At 37.8% G+C, this 19908-nt stretch overlaps 1 protein-coding gene across 2 annotated transcripts in view; it reads left to right on the top strand.

The window, feature by feature from the left end:
- Positions 1-19908, top strand: part of rsrc1 (arginine/serine-rich coiled-coil 1) — a 468003-nt gene that overhangs the window by 133304 nt on the left and 314791 nt on the right. The gene's annotated exons all lie outside the window — the stretch shown is intronic.

Raw genomic sequence — 19908 nt, 5'->3', positions numbered from 1 at the left:
ATTCCTTTGAACCCTTAGGCTAAAACGTCAGCTGTGGTTACCTTTCTCATATATTTGAGCTGTACTTGGCATCACACTTCTGGGCATAGTGTACACATGAGTTAAAACCAATAATATACTAGTCTCATTTATCTTTCTTTTGTCTATAGCAACAAAAAAATAGAGACTCTAAATGAATAAACACAACTTCATTTTTGAATTCCCTTTCTTTTAAGAGTGGCTTGGATTAAAAAAGCTTCTAAAATATTATGGTCTGACTTGCGATTACAGTTCTAGAGCCTCACAGAATGTCATTTTCAAGTTTGGTTTGAAATGTACTGCTTGATCATTTCTGATGGTCTGATTAATAAAATAAATAGTAAACCAGAAACAGAGTGAAAATGGATAAGAATATGAAACACGGAAGAATGAAAAGCGGGAGCAAAAATGGGGTTCCAGTTGGAGAAAAGACCATATATTGATTTTATTCATTCATTTCACTATCCACTACTCCCCCACCTGATTTTCTTGTGGCACCTTTCATCCGGATTACTTTTTACACATATCCATAAGGTCAGAGTAGATAAGCGTATCAACATCCTGACAGAAATATGGTTCACGGGTAGAAACACCTCCCTTAATCCTGAAATCTCCCTGTAAAAGTTGTTATCTGCTAGATTGCCCCGCACTCCAAGTCACACCCTGATTTCTCCCATGCTCATCTGACACTATGTGCTTTGGTTGTCTCACACTGGTCCATGCCCACCTATAATCCTCATTGTTTACAAGCTGCTCAAGCTCCACCCTGATTTTCTGCTGAGGATGTTCTCACTTCTCTCAGCCTCTGCACCAAGTGGCTTCTCATCCTTGGTGATTTCAGACTTCACCTTAACCCCACCAGCGCTCTCTCTCCTCTGAATTTGCTCTCTTCCTGTCATTGCTCAATCTTGTATCAATCTCAAATGAACTTTTCAACCGATAGCCTTATCAGATCTCATGCTCTGCATCCATGACCTCAATTTCCAACACGGCTATCACTGAATAATTCCAGAATGGTGTTCAAGTTTGGGAAACATGCAAGAGAACTTGCCTCATATTGGCATTAATAATAATTAGCGCAATTGTCAAGTTAGCAAGGGTGGTATTTTTAAGTGTATGGGTATATTATTGTAATTCCTTCTGTTCCTTGGCTGGCTGTAATAAAAAGAGAAGAATTAGACTCATAATGGATGGAAGAAATATGAACATCCCTTTTCCGAAGGCGAGATTTAAGGGTGGTGACATTACTACAGTTCACTCAGGCATTGCTTTCAAGAAACTGGCAAATAATCCTTAAAGTTGCACAATTTTGAATAGATATCTTGGCATTACATTGTAGAAGAGATTAACTATACAAGATTTTTTTTATTAAACTTGATATCACTTAGGAAATGCAACATGCATATGTGCATATAGTGATGTCTGGTTCATGAAAGCTTACTTTTGGAGCTTGACTCAAACCATGGTCTAGTTAATTCTGAGGGTTTGAGGAAAGCTGCAATACCTCATCAGTTGAATGAAATTTCATCACAGCCATGACGGAATCTGTTTTTTTTAATCTACTGCAATTCGATACATCTTGGGACACAACCCTGTTATTTAGAGAATCAGATCATGACTGGACACATGGGATAACAGCTTATTCATTTGTATTTTGTAGTTGAACAACATTTAAAGTATGGTGATTTTGAAGGCCAAGTTGACAATTCAGCATATCCCTAAGTGAGCATTATTTAGAATGCAAAAACCTCAAGAATAAGGGAGGTATGTTGTTTGCAGTTAAGTTAACTCAAACTGATTGAAGTAAAGCACACTATGTGAAACAACAACATTTAAATTATTTTGAATTGAACAATACCAAAAAGTTAACAAGTGTTGCTGTTTGGAAATACCACAAGTGTTACGATCTTGGTGAAGACCAGTAACTTTTTTAAAAATACGAAATCTGAAACCCCAGTTATTTACGAAAAGAATGAAGCCATAAGATTCCATGTTAAGCAGAAGAACTATGATACAAGAGTCAAACAAAGCACATGACTCCTCTCATTCTAGGATGTAGCCTGATCCCCAAATGACAGCAACTCACATTCAACCTGAGTTCCACGGGCATGGTCTTCACCACAAATGGCACATACCTGTAGAACCTACTCAGCTTGGTCTGGATGGCGTAGATCCACCAATGTTATCTTCAAGTAGCAGAAACAGCTTACCCTCAGCTTCTGGATCTGGCATCTGTCTTCAGATTGCGTGTACTTCACCATTGCACTCATCACCTGCTACCAGTGAGCTTGAATGGCACTACATCCCTTTATATAGCCTCAATCAGTTTCAGTTTGCCCAGAAGTTTTGGTTTCCAAATCTGTTTCAGTTTTTGTTTCCTTGTAAACTGGGAGGGTCAGTTTCCTTTCTGTGTTTCCTCTTTTGGATTCCCTTTTCAATTTCCCTTTTCAGTTTCTGCTTTCAGTTAAGGTCTGCCTCAAAACAATACAAGCTTGTCAACCACAGATTCCATGACTAGACATACTGCCTCACATGGCACTATCTCAAGTCTACATGATGATATAAAAGAATGCACAATATCAATAATAACACCTGGGCCAAATACTGCTGATGCTGGAAATCTGAAATATAAACAGAAAAGGCTGGAAGTACTCAGCAGGCCAGATGGCTTGCCTGGGGAGAGAAGCAGCAGTTAATGTTTCAGGATGATGATCTTTCATCAGAATTGGAAAATATTACAGATTTAACAGCTTACAAGCAAACACAGATATGGAAAGAACAAAAAGGAAGCGTCCATGATAGGGTGGAGGATAGAAAGGCAGGAGTGATCAGATCCATGAGTGTTACCTAAAATCCCCAAAATTTATGTATATTTGAAATTCAAACCCTTTCTTCAATCTCAATTATCCTAAATGCAGTCCCACTTTCTACTCATAAAGGATAACGAGACCTGCATGTGGGAGAGATGAATGCACAATTCTTAAAACAAAATCTTTTTATCAGTATTTCCTTTAAAAATGTTGCGAAACATTATGATGAACAAGTTTTCAAATTGCTCAGCCTGAGTTGCCAAGCCTGACAATTCGAGGAAACTAAATTGACATTGGTGGTGAGGTTCCACTGGTGCCTTAACTTCCTCACACTGTCTGTCTCAATGATTTATTCAAGCTGTGATGATGTCATCAGCACCATTTGTCTCTCAATTATGTAGAAAAGTTGGCCATGTCTGGTTAAAAAACAGCCATTTTGTTTAAGCCCTAAGTGATTTTATCAAAGCCACCACTTAGAATATCAGATTGCCAAGAAAAATCAGATATAACGTAAAAATCTTTATTTGTCCTCCAATGCATGAAATAAGCACAAGAATAATGTCAGTTTCTTTCTGAACCTACAACTTGTCTAAACGTAGCTTTAAACATTCGTGCTTTGCCTTGCAATTTATTCTGAAGTTTCTGTTGTAGTTAGGGATATAATATACGATGTTTTGAGTAAATAGAGTGCAAATGATAAAAACCCTTTCCGTGAGTATCAAATAGTCAGACTGACTCATTGTTTGGGGTTAAAAACAAAAAACTGTGGATGCAGGAAATCCAAAACAAAAACAGAATTACCTGGAAAAACTCAGCAGGTCTGGCAGCATCAGCGGAGAAGAAAAGAGTTGACATTTCGAGTCCTCATGACCCTTCAACAGAACTAGGTGAATCCAAGGAAGGGGTGAAATATAAGCTGGTTTAAAGTGTGTGTGTGTGTGTGTGTGTGGGGGGGGGGGGGGGGGGGGGGGGGGGGGGGGGGAGGGGGGGGGTGCGGTGTTGGGTGGGGGGAGAGAAGTGGAGGGGGGTGGTGTGGTTGTAGGGACAAGCAATCAGTGATAGAAGCAGATCATCAAAAGATGTCACGAACAAAAGAACACATAGGTGTTGAAGTTGGTGATATTATCTAAATGAATGTGCTAATTAAGAATGGATGGTAGGGCACTCAAGGTATAGCTCTAGTGGGGTGGGGGGGCATAAAAGATTTAAAAATAATGGAAATAGGTGAGAAAAGAAAAATCTATATAAATTATTGGGAAAAAACAAAAGGAAGGGGGAAGAAACAGAAAGGGGGTGGGGATGGAGGAGGGAGTTCAAGATCTAAAGTTATTGAATTCAATATTCAGTCCGGACGGCTGTAAAGTGCCTAGTCGGAAGATGAGGTGCTGTTCCTCCAGTTTGCGTTGGGCTTCACTGAAACAATGCAGCAAGCCAAGGACAGACATGTGGGCAAGAGAGCAGGGTGAAGTGTTAAAATGGCAAGCGACAGGGAGGTTTGGGTCATTCTTGCGGACAGACCGCAGGTGTTCTGCAAAGCGGTCACCCAGTTATTGCTTGGGCTGTGTGTGTTTTTATAATAAACGCTAAAAATAAAAAAACGGAAAAGATCCATTTAATTTTTATCCTCATCCTTTAGCCAAATGTCTCCAGTGCAGTTCTGTGCATTACTAAAAGGTTCTATATATTAAATATTCTTAAATTCTAGAATTTCTTCCTTTGGGAGTTGTTATTCCTTCTGAGTTTTCAAAGTACAAATTTCACTTGTCACACATGTAGTATTGCTAAATGAGCAGTTTTTTAAACATTGAAACCCACTTCAGATGAAATGGCAACGTTCGTACATTTTCAAATAATTTTATGCAAAACAAATTTGAAATATGTAACAGCTTCTAACAAGAACTTTTCTGAAGTGTTCAGTTGGCTTTATTTTTGCACAAGGCAACACAAGGGCAGGGGTCACTGAGAAACATCAAGTTCTTACACACCGTTGAATACTTAGTCTTGTTTCAAATTCTCAGTTTCTGGATTTGGCGAGAGTCCAAGAAGGCAGCGGGAAGGATTTTCTGTACTATTTGGAATAATGTAATTGTCTTAACTATTTATATGAGGGTAGTTTTTACTGGTAGTTCATAATTCTTCAAAGTTATACATGAGAAGTTAATGAATCTGCTTGCATTTGCTTGTGATTAGTTACAGTCATATAAATATGTAATTTAATGCATTGTATATCATTGTGATGCCTAAGGGTCAACAATTGTGTGTTCTAAGCACTATAAAATATCAGTCCATCTCCCATGGCATTGCACATTTGGGGCAAGATCAAGAGCACTCAAGCAGGGCAGGGATTTAATTGAATCTAAGTAGGAGAATGGAGACAAAACTGATGGGAAGGAAGGAGAGGTGAATTTGCCTCTACTGAGGCTCAGGGAGCCAGTTTTGGTTCTGTGATGGGAGAGAAGGTGAGTGGGGGTTGGGCTGGGGCCTGGGGGAGCAGTAGTATATGTGCTGCTTTCTGCCTATACGCTGTTGGGGGGAGTAGTGGGGCACAGTGGGGGCATGCATTTGTATTTATTTGTACTTTGCCTCATTGCATTGGAAGGGTTAATGACATATGAACCTTGCCTTGGGTTGCTGATGGGATCTGTTTTCTACCTGAGGTTGGGGTGGGGATTTGGGGGTTCTGTGAGTTTCAGTGGCTAACTTTTTTGCCTTAGAGTGGCCAGCAACTGATTTCTTTCTTCAGTGTGTTAGTGGCAGAATTCTACCTCGGTCTTTATTGGGGGGAATCTCGAGGACAATATTTCTACTGCAGTGCAAGAAAAGTAGGCAATTGCTATCTCAGTTGAGCTACTCTCATGGATGGAACTGCTGATTATTCAGATCTGTGTTTTTAGAACTGTTAGTTTGGTGTTTGTCTGAAATAAGAAGTTTCTTGGTATGCTCAGTTGCAAGTATAAGATGATTTGGAAAGAGATTTATTACCTTCATGCACTACACTTTCAAAAATAAATACGCCTCTTCCATGTAACACAGGGGAAAGCTCAGTCCCCTAACTTCCCCCCCCCCCCCCCTTTTGAGATCAGGGTTTTTATAGCTAAGGCCAATAAATAAATTGAAGAAAAGATAAAGCTAATTTGGATCTTTCTTTTCTTGAATGAAACAAATTGCAATTATAAAGTGCCTTGAGCATAGGAAAGCATTTCAAGGTACTCCACAGGAGCGTTAGTCAGACAAATATTGACAACAAAGCAATGAAGAGGAGTCAAAGCAATGAAGAGGATATTAAATAAGTGGCTAAAAGATTCATTGCAGAGGTATGCTTTAAGGAAGAGAGAGGTGGTGAGGCAGTGAGACTTGGGGATAGAAGTCCAGAACTTGAGGCCTATGCAGTGAAGGCATGACTGCCAATGATTATCAAATAATCACTAAATATTTCTGGAATTTCTGCCTGCATTAATTCCTGTTCATTCATCGTTCCTGTGCTTGCTGATCTACAATGGATCCCAGTCAGGCAACACCTCAGTTTTAAAATTTTCATTTCATTCCTTACTTTCAAATCCTTCCGTGCCCTCTCCCCTTTAATCTCTGGAATTTCCTCCAGTCTTACAACCCACCAAGATAGTGCTCCTCCAGTCCTGGTTCTTGTAAGTCCTGATTTTAATCACTCTGTTGGCAGCTGTGCTTTCAACTGTCTAGGCCTAAACCTTGAATTCCCTTCCTAAACCTCTTGAGTGTCTCTACTTTGCTATCATTCTTAAAACTTACCTCTTCCATGAAGCTTTTGGTCATCTGTCCTAATATCTTCTCATGCAGCTCAGTGTCAAATTTTGGTTTGATAACAATCGTGTGCAGTGCCTTTAGCCATTTTATCATGTTAAGGGTGCTACATAATTGAAGATTCTTGTAGTGGTACAAAAAGACTGCTTAGTTAAATACGTTTAATGTTTAACACTTTTTTCAGAATCATCTTCCAAATTTGATTGACGGTATGGGTAGTCTAGAATTTGTTGCCGATTTTATGTACAAGAAATGCTCCTGGTAAAATGCATTAGCAGGTGTTAGAGAAGATCGGTTGGGATAAAAAATGCATTTTTTACTTTCAGGGCTACCTTAGCAAAAAGTTAAAGAACTTATACTTTTTCTTGTATTTTACCTTGTACTAATATATACAGATAAAACATTCTGGTTACCTTCGCTGCTTCTAAATATGGTTTTCCTTGTAGTTTTTTTCCCCCTCAATAGGTTGCTGGTACACTTTGTGAATAGTGACTCTTTCTGTCAGTCCTGAAATCCACATTTGCGGATGCTACTGTTTGCTGAAGCCTGCTAACTTGTGAAATCTCAACTGATGCTGAAACATCTGGAAGCTTGAGGTCATACCTCTAACAAAGCTTCAGGTCACCAACTGTATTTGATGTGGGCATTTGAAACACGCAGGGCATGCTATTAGGCCTCATTACATTGTTGTAAATTTAATAACATAATAAACCCTAAGTTACGAACCTTCTTTCCAGTAGTAAGTGGAGTCTTGTGGAGAAAACAAAATGTGGCTGAAAGAATTTCCTCAGATATTTGAAATGATTCAGTTATTCCATTTCAGTTTTCCTCCCTTGTTAGATTTCGCGAATGCTCTTTTTACATTTGTTTGTTTTACACATCCTCAGTACTTTCTCATTGACATTTATCAACAGTCTTTTCTCACAATTGTGCATTTCCTATCTTTTGTGTTTTCGCCTTGGCTAAAATATGTAAAACAGTCAAGTGGAAATATGATACAGAATTAACATATGAAAAGCATGAGAAAGAAATAAGAAAAAGAAAGTCTTGCATTTATATAGCACCATTCATGATTGCAGGACCATCCCAAAGTACATTATAGCCAATGAGCTAATTCTGAAGTTTAGCTACTGATGTAATCACACCCAATCATGATGCCTGAATTATGGTATATCTTTAATTTGTATACCCAGAAACCTTTCTAATCAATGATTTGCTGCATTTGCAAATATTTATATAACCTTAAACAGTTTTAGCTGTTGTTATACTGTATATGAAGTTTTTTGAATTTTGTTAATATGATTTGAATATTTTACTGGCTTACTTGATCCAAAACCTAAAGAAAATAGAGTAAAAGCTCCACCTTGATGTTTTAACATTTTAGTGGATTCTTTAATGATTGTTAACCAATTTGCTATGAAGTTTGATATAAATAAGAGGGTTTCTTTCAACCAAATTTGAATTAGAGAAATAAAAAGACTAGATACTTTCAAAATATAATTCTTTTAAAAATTTCATTGATGTTGGATGGTCTTTTATCTTCCAAGGTCTTGGAAGCAACACATTTAACAAATTCTTTTGAGGACAACTTGAAAAACAAAATTTTTAAAAGTTCATGAATTTGACAGATTTCTAATGACCTTTGCAGCAAAACAGTTAATAGGGTAATCTTATTGAATCATGTAGGCAAGAAAAATAGATTTAACAGCTATTAAAATGGTTTTTCTTCTATGGAACAGGATAATTGTCAGCCTTTCTGTTACGTTAAACTATTAGCATAAAGAATTAATAATATCAAATGCTATAAAAGGTCTTAAATAGGTTACATTTAAGTGGAAGAATAGTTGGAAACCTCACTGGAACTCTGTCCTAGATGTTTATGTCACAAAAAACACATCAGTTTTGGCTTATTTTCTTAGTATTTCACCTTGGATTTGCATTTGTATAGCCCTAATGTCCTGAAATGGCCCTCATTTGCCAAGTGCTTTGGGCCATTTTTCAGTTACTTCTGATGAAAACTGTGACTATTATAAAACTGTAGACGATATGAATAACAATTGTTTCCAAGATCTTGCCATATCTCCCTGGATAACCTGCAGCCTGCAAACCAGCATAAGTAGCACATAGCCTTTGTTACTGCTTATCCAGGCTATACACTTGTAAGAGAGTGAAGGGATAATCACCTAAATCTAATTAAAGGTTAAAGTAGGCCATGACTGTGATGTGGCGGTCAGACACCTTGCTGTAGCAATCCTGTTTGCATCAAAAAAATAAGGTGTCATATTGATTATTCAAATTAGCTCTTAATGGCCATAGATCATCCCTCGTGGTGCAGCTGAACCAGGCTGAGCCCCGAGATCGCAAAGAAGCTCAGTGTTTGTTGCCCACCGTATGTTTTGCTTTTTTTTTGTTAATTTCAGATTTAAGAAAGCCTTGATCACAAGAGAGGTTTGGTGCAAGGGAGATCAGCAGGGTTTAACTGACGAATGTTAGGATCCACGTGAGCTTTTGTGATCTTTTGAAGCTTCATTAACTGTCAATTCAAGAATCTCATTACTTTCAAAACAGTTTTCTGATGTATCACTTACGAAGCTACAAAAATCAAACAATAGCAGCAGCAATTCTATGAGGTTTAAAACAGGGAGACAGTTTCTACGAATAGTGCTTCAGATCCAACTGGAAAAAGTATATATTTGATAATCTCTGGAAATTAGGGAATACAGTCTGGTATCCCATTTTCAATAAAATGGTGGATGATGTGACTGTATCTACTTTAGTATTTCTGTGTCTGTTAAATTAGCTGCTGCCAATGTACACACTTGCCCTTGATATCACAGCTTATATTACTGCTGCTATTAGAAACAAAGATTTTCCTTTCATACATCCTTTTAAGATATTCCCAGTCTGATTTTTATTCAAAATCAGAACTAGGTTAAGTAACTGATTTTTGCTGGCTCTGCTTTTTAAAGTATGTAGCTCTAGTGGATTCAGTCTGCTTGGAATGCTGGTGTATTCTTCATTATTTACAATATTTTTTCTTCAGCTTTTTAGGATGAAACCTTGTTTTTCATAATTTATCATCAATGTGTCCAGTAATGTAGCATTTGTTTCTTTAGATCACATTAAACAAGTTCTTGCACCAGCTTGATTCTTGTGTCTGACCTCAACCAAATTAAAAAATCTGTTTTGGCAAACCTGATACGTAGGTTTCATATAAAATGAAGGTGCTATGCAAGTACTTGATAAACATAACTAAGATATGATATTCTCTGAACTCAATTGTTTTATGCCTCTGACACAATTCTGGGTGTATGCAGTTCTTTGAAAGGAGGGAGCACTTTGTTTTTCTTTTTACCTCACTGAATGTGGCATGCCCTTTGTTTTCTTTCTTGTATGGCAGTCCATCTTTCAAGACTAATTTAAGATGAACGTGAAAGTTTAAACTTCTAACCTAATCGGAAACAAAGACTTTAAAAAAGCTTTTTTTTTAAGTTTTTATCAAGAACATAGGAGAGCATCACTTAAATTTTGTAGTAGTTTATAGAAGTTACAAATAAATTGAAATGGGTGTCACTCTAGAATTAAGATACCAGTAGGATGGATTTCAAATGTAAAACTTATCCAAGGTAGGTGTTTAAGTTAATGCTAATTAATTTAGATTGTGGCTAGTTTCTGATTTAATCTAAATTAACTTCATGTAGCACTTTTAAACACCAAATTTAACCATTGCAAATTGCACTACGAATGTATACAAAATCAACTTAAAACTGCTTTGTTAAATTTGTTGCATACATTTTCCATACCCTTCAGGACTAATTTGGTTTTGCCTTGAATTTTAAACCTAATACCATTGGTACTTTAATATAGAAATCATAGCTTTTGAACCCCTATATGTGAGTACAAGCTTGGATGTGTTTTCTTTGTATAGAGTACATCAAGTATAACTGGAAAAATCAAGGAAATATTGTAAATTTGAACACAATATAAAAATATAAGGGCAGTCTTCTAAGACATGCAGGTTTAAACTGGACAGTGTTGTGAAGAAATAAAAATTATGCCGTGTTTTATATTATTTTTTGTTGATCAAAGGAATTTGCTTGTTGTTTACCAAGTGACTAGTTAAAGTTCTTTGGAATTTTCAAAATGAACTTTCTTACATGTAGCCATTACAATAATATATGAAAAGAGTTATTTGCTGAGCTTCCAAAATGACTCTCTTCATGCTTTCACAAAATCATTTTGGCCTCATGCTATACTTTATTTGTTTAAAGTGGTATATGCAGTTGACAATGTATAAAATTACATTTTGAAAAGTTTCTAGTGAAAAAATGTTATTGGCAGAATGTGATTGTTTGAAACAAGTGTTTTATTGTTTGTATATATTCCAGTTTAAATGCAATATTTCAATAGTGCATTACTTAAGATGTTTGTAATACTTGCAAGATTTATGGTGACTCAGTAAAGTGTAAAATAATGAAAAATTATTTGTCTGCATCTGATGATTTCTACCCTTTTACCCGACAGTGCGAGTGTATTTGAAACCCTTAGAGGGCTCATGAAACTCGCAATCACCTTCTTGGTTTACACATTTTCAGTAGCATGACAAGCTGTGCTGGCAGTTGAAAAAATTAATTCTTAAAAAAATTGAGCACCATTAGTGTGACTACACCAAAGTATAAATACCTCGGAAGAAGTTCAGTGTGTAATTTAGGGTACAAGTTCTGATAACATAGCCTTCCACTTTCAGAGCATTTGACATTGTGTAAATCATCACTGATCGAATTACAACCTTGTAACTCAATTGCAGACATCTATTACTTGTGATGTTACACCATTTCACTGGTCATTCTGGTGTTGTATATCTGTTTTTGTTTACATTAAAATTATTTGTGGTACCCATTTATTGATGCCATTTGGCAAACATGAGCCCCAGAGGAGAACAAATATATAAGATGATTGTCTCAGCAAAATGTTAGGTTTCCTTTTTATAAGCTTTTACAAAAATCATTATATATTATATGCAAATAAAAGTATGCTTTAAAACTTCTCATTTCTGAATGTTTAGTTATTACAGGAATTTAGTCATATCTATACAATGTATTTATATTTAAAATACATTTAATATTTTAATTTTACTAGGAATTATTGTAAATAAACAAGGCCTCTATAATATATCCTGCATTCCTGTTATCTAGATTTTACTATTGGTAGCCCCATAGTGGAGATTTTATTGAAACAGTGAATTATTACAGAAGGAAGCCATTATGCCCATCATGTCTATGTTGGCTTAATGCTAGAGCAATCCAAAATGAGCCTCCCCCCACACCCCACTCTTCTTCAAAAGATGCCTCAATTCCTGTGTCAGCACATTCCATGATTCATCAATCCTCTGTGGAATAAATAATTCTCTTCGCCTCTCCCCACCCTCTAGTGACAATTTAAATTGGTGACCATTCATTACTGATTCTTCAATCAGTGAAAATGTTTCCTTATTCACTCTATCACAACAATTAATTTAAAAATTCTCTATTAAATCAACTCTTAGCCTTCTCTGATCCTGTGGGAGTCGTCTCAGTATCTAAAATTTCTCCTCAATACTGTACTTTCCATATCTGGCATTGTGCTGGTGAATCTGCATTGTTCACTCTCCATAGCTTTAATGCCCTTTAATAATGGGGCACCCAAAACTGCACATATTACTTAGTCTAACTGTGGCCTAACTTTGTGCAAATTTATCATCACTTCTTTACTCTGTGTTCTGTGTCTTGACATATAAAACCTAAAAGGCTGCTTGGGCACCTTGGCTTTAACTACCTACATTTGTGTGATCAGCAAATATTTTAAAAAGAATGCTCCAGTGCCTAGCTTTTTCTCCAAAAATGTGTTAGCTCACACTTAGCCACATTAAATTGAGCCTCATACCTCTTTGCCCATTTCACGATGCAGGTTACGTCTTCCTAAAGTCCTTTACAGACCTTCTTACTGTTTGCCAGCCTCCTGCTTTTGTGTTTGAGTGAATTTCAAGATTCTGTTCTCCATATTCAATACCCCATCTATGCTTTTATTAGTTCCAGACTTGATTATTTCCTTGCTCTCCTGGTCTGCCTCCTGTCCTCCACGCCTCATAAACTTCAGATTGTTCCAAAACTCTGCTGCCTATCCTGCACCAAGTCCTGCTTTTTTATAAATTCTTTTTCAACATGTGGGCATTGCAGGCTAGGCCAGCCATTTGTGGCCCATTCTTAATTGCCTTTGGGAAGGTGGTGCCTTCTTGGACTACTGTAGTCCATGTGGTGTAGGTACTCCCACAGAGCTGTTAGGGAGGCAATTCACCCACCCGTAACACCTACCTTCACTGACCGACATTGGCTACCAGATCCCAAACCCTTAAATTTAAAATCGGCATCCTCGTCTACAAACTGCTTTGTACCTATGCTCCTCCTTATTTCTATAATCTCCTGTTGCACCCTCTTTCCAGAGAAATTTGCTTTCCTCTAGCCTGGCCTCTTGCGCATCCTCCGCCTATCTCCTGCATTAAGCTCTGTACCTTCCTCCATAAATCTTCCTGCCTCTCCGTCTTCCTCATTTTCCTTAAGATATCCATTAAAACCTACATCTTTGATTAAGCTTTTCGTCACCTCTGTTATCTTCCTTCTTGGGCTTTGCCTATATTTTTGTCTGATTTTGCTTCTGTGGAAGCATCTTCAGGTGCTTTTCTACAGAAAGGTTGTTACCTAATCCTTTTATACCATCTGATTTTTTATAAATCCTGTTTACCTTTAGACACTTTAATTTCTATTTTCAACTTCCTGCTGCACTTCTATATTCCTTATTCCTCAATATAGTAAGCCTTCACTTTAAAACTAAACTAAGACTTCAACAGAAGACCCAAGATAAAGTGAAGGCTTACTAAATCTCTCAATTTATTTTGAAAGAACAATTTAAATTTTGTTTGAAAAAAACATTTGTAACTATCAAAATGCCCTGGAACAAAGGTTTTCAGTTATAAAACTGAATTGTATTTGTTTTTTGCACTGTTGCAGTGGGCCTGCTGAAGACCAACGGCTGCCATTGTTGTCAGGGGTTTGACAACTGTTCTAGTTGTAGCATTGCTTCAATTTTTAAAATGTCATGCAAATCTTTCACCATACGAGTGGTCTAAATGAAGTTACACTATATTAAAGCTAATTAACAGTTAAAACACATACATATTCTATTCACTGTTTTTCTTCTTATGCCAAGGGCTTTCAAATAGTAGACTGAGGCCTGAAGCACCAGTGATGCTAAGTGGACACAGATGTAGTCAGAATGTCTTGTCCCGCCTGGTACCAAGTGCCGTCAGATAAATATCCATAAAGGGATTTCTTGTTTGAGCTCCAAGGATTTTTGCCGTGACTTTTTGTGTGAGTTTTAAATGAAATGTATTCATCTTTTGCCCCAAAGAGAGAGCCTATTGAATGGGATAACGGGTGTAATGTGCCATTGAAGGCAGGATTGAAAGTGATTATCTTGTTAACTCCTGACAGTTACGGCCAGCTTGAAATAGAACTGGAAGGGTTGATTTGCAAGTGAATTAGAAGGTTTTTCATTTTGTGCCAGGATCATCTTTTTATATTCTGATATGACAGATGCTATGTTTTCTGCTTTTGTTCTCACAGTTTTACACTTGCAAAAAAGCTAGAGATTTTGATGTGGATTTCAATATTTGCATCTCTGTGTTTGGAATTTATTCTTTCGATACAAGTCCATCAATACAAATCTTATGTTTCACAAATTGATGGTACCGATATATTTTTGAAATTGCGGTGTAGATTTTTTAAGCAAAGATTGAAGTGCTCCTTTGTGTCATAAATGGCTATGAAGGATATAAGCCTGTTTGTAAGATTAGAGCTAGATTGCTTATGCCATCTCAACTATTCAGTGAAACAAATGATGAAAATGCAGTTTACAGTTTTAAAAAATAAATTCTTCGTAGGCAATTGTGGAACTACCATTTTTCACTTACAAATAACTGTTTGAAAACTGATACAAAAATATACCATTGGCAACATATTTGGAAAATAACATTAATGTAACTTTTTTTCTCCTTTGTCTTCAAACTGGTTTTGGTGTGGCTCTTCTCATGGTCTGTTTTGTGATCACCACTAACTGAAAAGGGACTTTAAAGGAAGTCTGAAATTTGTTGCGCTCCTTCACTTATTTAGTTGAAATTTATGCCAACACAGATGGCGTGTTGCTAATTATTGTAACCATTGTACATTTTATGTTCCTTCACTGAGAAATTACCATAAAACTAAAGTTTGAAGCACTTAACCCTTTCCTAACTGCATAGGTAAAACATTCTTGCATGCTTAACTGTAAGTTCAAACTGGAACAGAATAACTATAGTGTAATGACTTCATATATAAATTAATACCCTTACTGCTACTCCTTTGTGCTGATATGTTTGTTTTTATGGTATTTAAGTATTGATATTCTGTTTGCTGTTATTCACAGTTCTTAAGGATATTTTGGGGGATTTTCTGTAGTGTTGGTCAATTTGAATTTAATTATGTTTTGAGGGAACCGGAAGTTGGAAAATACCTGTTTTAGGAATCTATTAAGTGACTGGCTTGCATCCTTTTTCTTGGGATTGTTTTACATTTGTTATGAAATATGATGTCTGGTGTTGGATTTAAATTAGAGCTCAAGAAGTAGTCACCAGAGACTGGCTCTTGTGATGGGGTAGGTGGGGAGCTCAAACTGGAGAACCAGCAGTCATGGGAGTGGCAAGGGGTTGGGTGATGGGGGTGGGGTGGTGTGACTGATTGGGGTCAGTCTTCTCAAGCTGAAGGATTACCACACTGCCCCCTGTTTCTTGATGGTGCAACTGGAATGCTGGGGTTATAGGAATATACCCTGTGCTGCCTTGCAGATGCTGTTGGGTGCACTTAACAGGTTAACAGACCATGTCTGTTTAAGATCCCAGCTGAGGTTATTCCTGGACAAGCCTGATCCTAGGGTGGAACCCAGCTTGCTGTATTGTAACTTTTATTTGTTTGTTTAGATACATGGAGAGGGGCTACTGAATAGAGGCACAGAAGCCAGCTGATGAACTTATAATAAAAGAATAAAACATTTATTCAACAAGAAAAGAATAACTATATTACATTACTCCTTCACCCACAACTATACCTTTACAGATGTATGTAGGTTTGTAAGGATAGCACAAGTTTTAAAAGTTATCTGATGCTCCACTGTACACAGTAAGTACACAGTCCATGCAAATCTATGGCACCCAGTGTTCACAAACACCACACTCTGAAATCAAGAGATGCCACCTCAACCAGATGCTATGGATCTGTGCTCAACTCCCCTCAGATGCTTGTTACCCCATAAACCAACCAGTCTCGCTAAATTCTATCCTTCACACAAGGGTTTCCAATCTCCACTTTCCAAGACCTCACCTTGGAATCTTGTCCCAAACTGACACTTTCTCTCAGATGCCTTCCGCAAGAGTTCATCTCAGGCTTTAAGACTCTCCTTCTGACGTTCCTCTTCCCTGGGTCACCACATACATTCAAGCTGTCTTCCACACAACTTGTCTCTCTGACTTAGCCGTCAGCAGTACACCACTGCCTCACATGCGCATAGCAAAAAATTACAGTCTCTTTGGACCTCTTGCGAGCTGTTCTCTCTTTGAATCTGCTTTCTGCAGCTTTTATCTCTTTAAATCTGAAGCATGGAGTCTTTCTCTCTGCCCCTCATGCTTAACTTCACTTAACAGGACCATTTCCCAGGTTCCTGGCCTTCCTTTGACTAGGAGGTCTTCTTTGGACTCCCCCCCCCCACCCCACCCCTTCATTCCCCTGGATTTTTTTTTTTCTTTAGCTTGGGACTGGCTATCTGTCCCCTTTGCTCCAGTCTCCCCTGGCAGCAACTTTCAGAACCAACAACTTCCAAAACAACTGTTGTTTTTCTTCTTCTGTATGTGTCTATGGGAGGGACCTGCCTCGCTGGCCCCCTATTGCTAGGCAACATTCCAACCCTTCTACTCTTGTATGTTCACCTTTACTTTATAGGAGTTGTAAAGCTTCTCATTTGACATGCAAGCACCTTTTTAAAGTGAAACTAAAACTCCATTTGATCTTTCTTAACACTTGGATACAGAAATACAAATCAAACTTTAACTTTAAAGCTAAAACATATTCCTAACACCTGCAAATACAAACATAACTTATTTAAACTATCTCTATTTCCTAGCAACTACAGGCAATTTGTTATTACGCTGAATATATTAGTGGTCAGTATTTGGCACAGAACAATGAATTTACAGACTTTGCGATCTGACATAATGTCTGCACCAAAATAGATCTACAAATTCTCTCTGCAACAGGTGCTAATGGTTTGTTTGTTTGCAAATGCCTACGAGTCAATGCCAAATGGCCTTTGCAAATTGTCATGGGGGATATCATTAACATTGGCCAGGTACACTAAAGAAAGGGATGGCTATATTTCTTTGTGTGGTAAGCAATTTCACTTTTCCTTCCATGTGGATATTCAGTAGCTGCATGCTGAGATATTGTAATTTTACAGAGTATTATGGGACCTGAAGAGATATACACCATGTAATTTCACTTTGTTCCAGTTTTTTCGCACCATGAACACTGTTTTATCTTCAAAATGGTGTCTGTGGTCCATGCACACACTTCTGACACTATTTTGATGAGGGCGTTAGCATCCACATAGGCCGGGAGCATCTGTCAGGAGTATGCAGAGGAGGCAGATCGTAACACTAGTGCTGCCATTTTGCAGCTCAATGCTCCAGCTTAATACGCTCTCTTAACCTCATTCAGTTGAGCATTCATTCAGCACCAGGAAGGAACTCAACCAGTCCTGAAGAAAGGGATCATCAACTACTTTCAGGTTAATTGTTGATTGAAACAGAAGGTGCTGGAAATACTCAACAGGTCAGGTAGGAGCATTGGAGAGAAACCGAGTTAACATTTCTGTGTCCAGCGTTTTCTGTTCATATTTCAGATTTCCAGTGTCTGCAGTATTTTGCTTTTGTGTTGTAGTTGCTGGTTGATTTCTACTGGCTTTTCCTATTATTTTAGAAGTGTTCAGTTTTATTTTAAAGTTGTTGAAGTCTTCAGGCATGGTATGTGCTGAAGGGCTTTGTGTTGCCTCAAAGGATTTTGCACAAACAGCTTGCTCCCAGACATAGATGAGCAGAGGTGAAACATGCTGCTGGAAGGAGGGAAGGGCTCTGAGGAGGAGGCTAGATCCAGCCAGGATGTTCAGGGAACAATTGTCCTCCCTGAATCTCAGTGAGCAACAGTGTATCAGACATCCCTCTTCACTAAGGACATACTCAATGAAATCTGCCACTTTCTGCAGCCACAATCATGGCTGAACAGGGCGATGACAGCATAACCAGTGGCCGTGAAGGTGACTGTGTTCATAAACTTATATGAACCTGGCCCCTTAAAGGTGAGAGGACATTTCCAATATCATTCAGTACCAAAACAGCTCTTATGAAAGTCATAATTAACAGCCTATGTTCCTGTGACTCAAGCAACTATCCTTCCTCATCCTTCTTAACCTGTCTGCAGCCTTTAATACAACTTATACTACTTGAAAGATAGTTGAGAGGTACCTAATCAATCAAGATCAAGTACAACCAATATGGTTGGCATGTTGCATTTAAGCAGAGTTTAAGACGGAATATAACATTCTACTTATGCAGTAAAACATATGACTGTAACAAGTCGTGAGTACAGGACTGACTCAGTGGTATCAATGATCTGACTTTGAGAGAGATGAAGGTCAGAGGCAGGCTGCTAGCCTGGAGTCCGTTCTCTCTTTGGAGGTTAAACTGCAACTGAAGGCAGAACTCAAAGGCTGTATAATTAAAGGAATTCAAACCGCTCAAGTCTCAGTTATGTGACAGGGTGGTTTTGGGTTGAACATTGTTAATGATGTACTTTAACGACTCCCGTAAAAACCCATTGTATTTTGAACAAATAACTATGGAACTATTAGCACTAAGTTAAAAGCAAAAAACTGCGGATGCTGGAAATCCAAAACAAAAATAAAAATACCTGGAAAAACTCAGCAGCATCTGCGGAGAGGAACACAGTTAACGTTTCGAGTCCATATGACTCTTCAACAGAACTATTAGCACAATTGAAATGAGGGGTCACAATAGTTTTGCCTTTGTTCGGAGCTGGTTGGTGCAAACGTCTTGTCTACTAGTCATTTGTGTTGGCTTTGCTGGAATGTTCATATAATACAAGTCACATTCCAGGAGGTTGATGAGTTAGCCTTGTCCATTTTCAAAAAAAGAGAATTTAACCAAGAGAATATGGAAGACAAACAAATCTTTAAGATTTTTTTTTCTTCATGCCTTCTTGGCATGACATGAGGGCAGAAAGACAGAACTGGCTAAAATGAACTGGGAAATTAGGTTATGGTATAGGTCAGTACATGCAATTTAGGAGCAGGAATAGGCCACTCTCCTTTGAGCCGGCTGCCCATTCAATAAGATCATGGCTGATCTGATTGTAACCTCAACTCCACATTCCCGCCTACCCCCAATAACATTTTACCTCCTTGCTTATTAAGAATCTATCTACCTTGGCCTTAAAAATATTCAAAGACTCTGCTTCCACTGCCTTTTGAAGAATAGATTTCCAAAGACTCATGACTCTCTGAGAGAAAAAGTTTCTCCAAGAGATAAAGTGGCAGACATTTAAGGAGACATTTCAGAATACTCAGAAAAGATACAGTCCAGTGAGAAAGAAAGACTGTAAGGGAAGGGCGCACCATCCATGGCTAACTAAAGTTAAAGATAGTATCAAATTGAAATAAAAGGTGTAGAATTTTGTAAAGATGAGTGGCAGGTCAGAAGATTTGACAGAATATCAAGAACAGCAAAGAAAGACTAAAAGATTATTAAGGAGGGAGAAATTTGAGCTAGCTAAAATATAAAAGCAGAGAGTAAAAGTTTCTGCAGTTATTTAAAAAGGAAAAGAGTTAGTAGAGGAAGCGTTGGTCTTCTAGAGAGAAAGAATATGGAATTAATAGTAGAAAACAAGGAAATGGCGGATGAATTAAACAGGCCAGTTAACTTGATGTCTGTTCTGGGGAAGTTATCGGAATCAATCATTAAGGAGGTTACAGCTGGGCACTTAGAAGAGCTCAAGACAATCGGGAAGAGTCAGCATGGTTTTGTGAAAGGAAAATCACGATTAAGCAATTTATTGGAGTTTTTTGAAGGAGTAAGTGGATAAAGGGGAGCCTGTAGACATACTATACTTGG

The sequence above is a fragment of the Carcharodon carcharias genome, chromosome 2 (assembly GCF_017639515.1).
Source record: "Carcharodon carcharias isolate sCarCar2 chromosome 2, sCarCar2.pri, whole genome shotgun sequence".
NCBI lineage: Eukaryota > Metazoa > Chordata > Chondrichthyes > Lamniformes > Lamnidae > Carcharodon > Carcharodon carcharias.
Note: the sequence above shows the minus strand (reverse complement) of the source record. Positions and strands in the feature narration are given on the sequence as shown.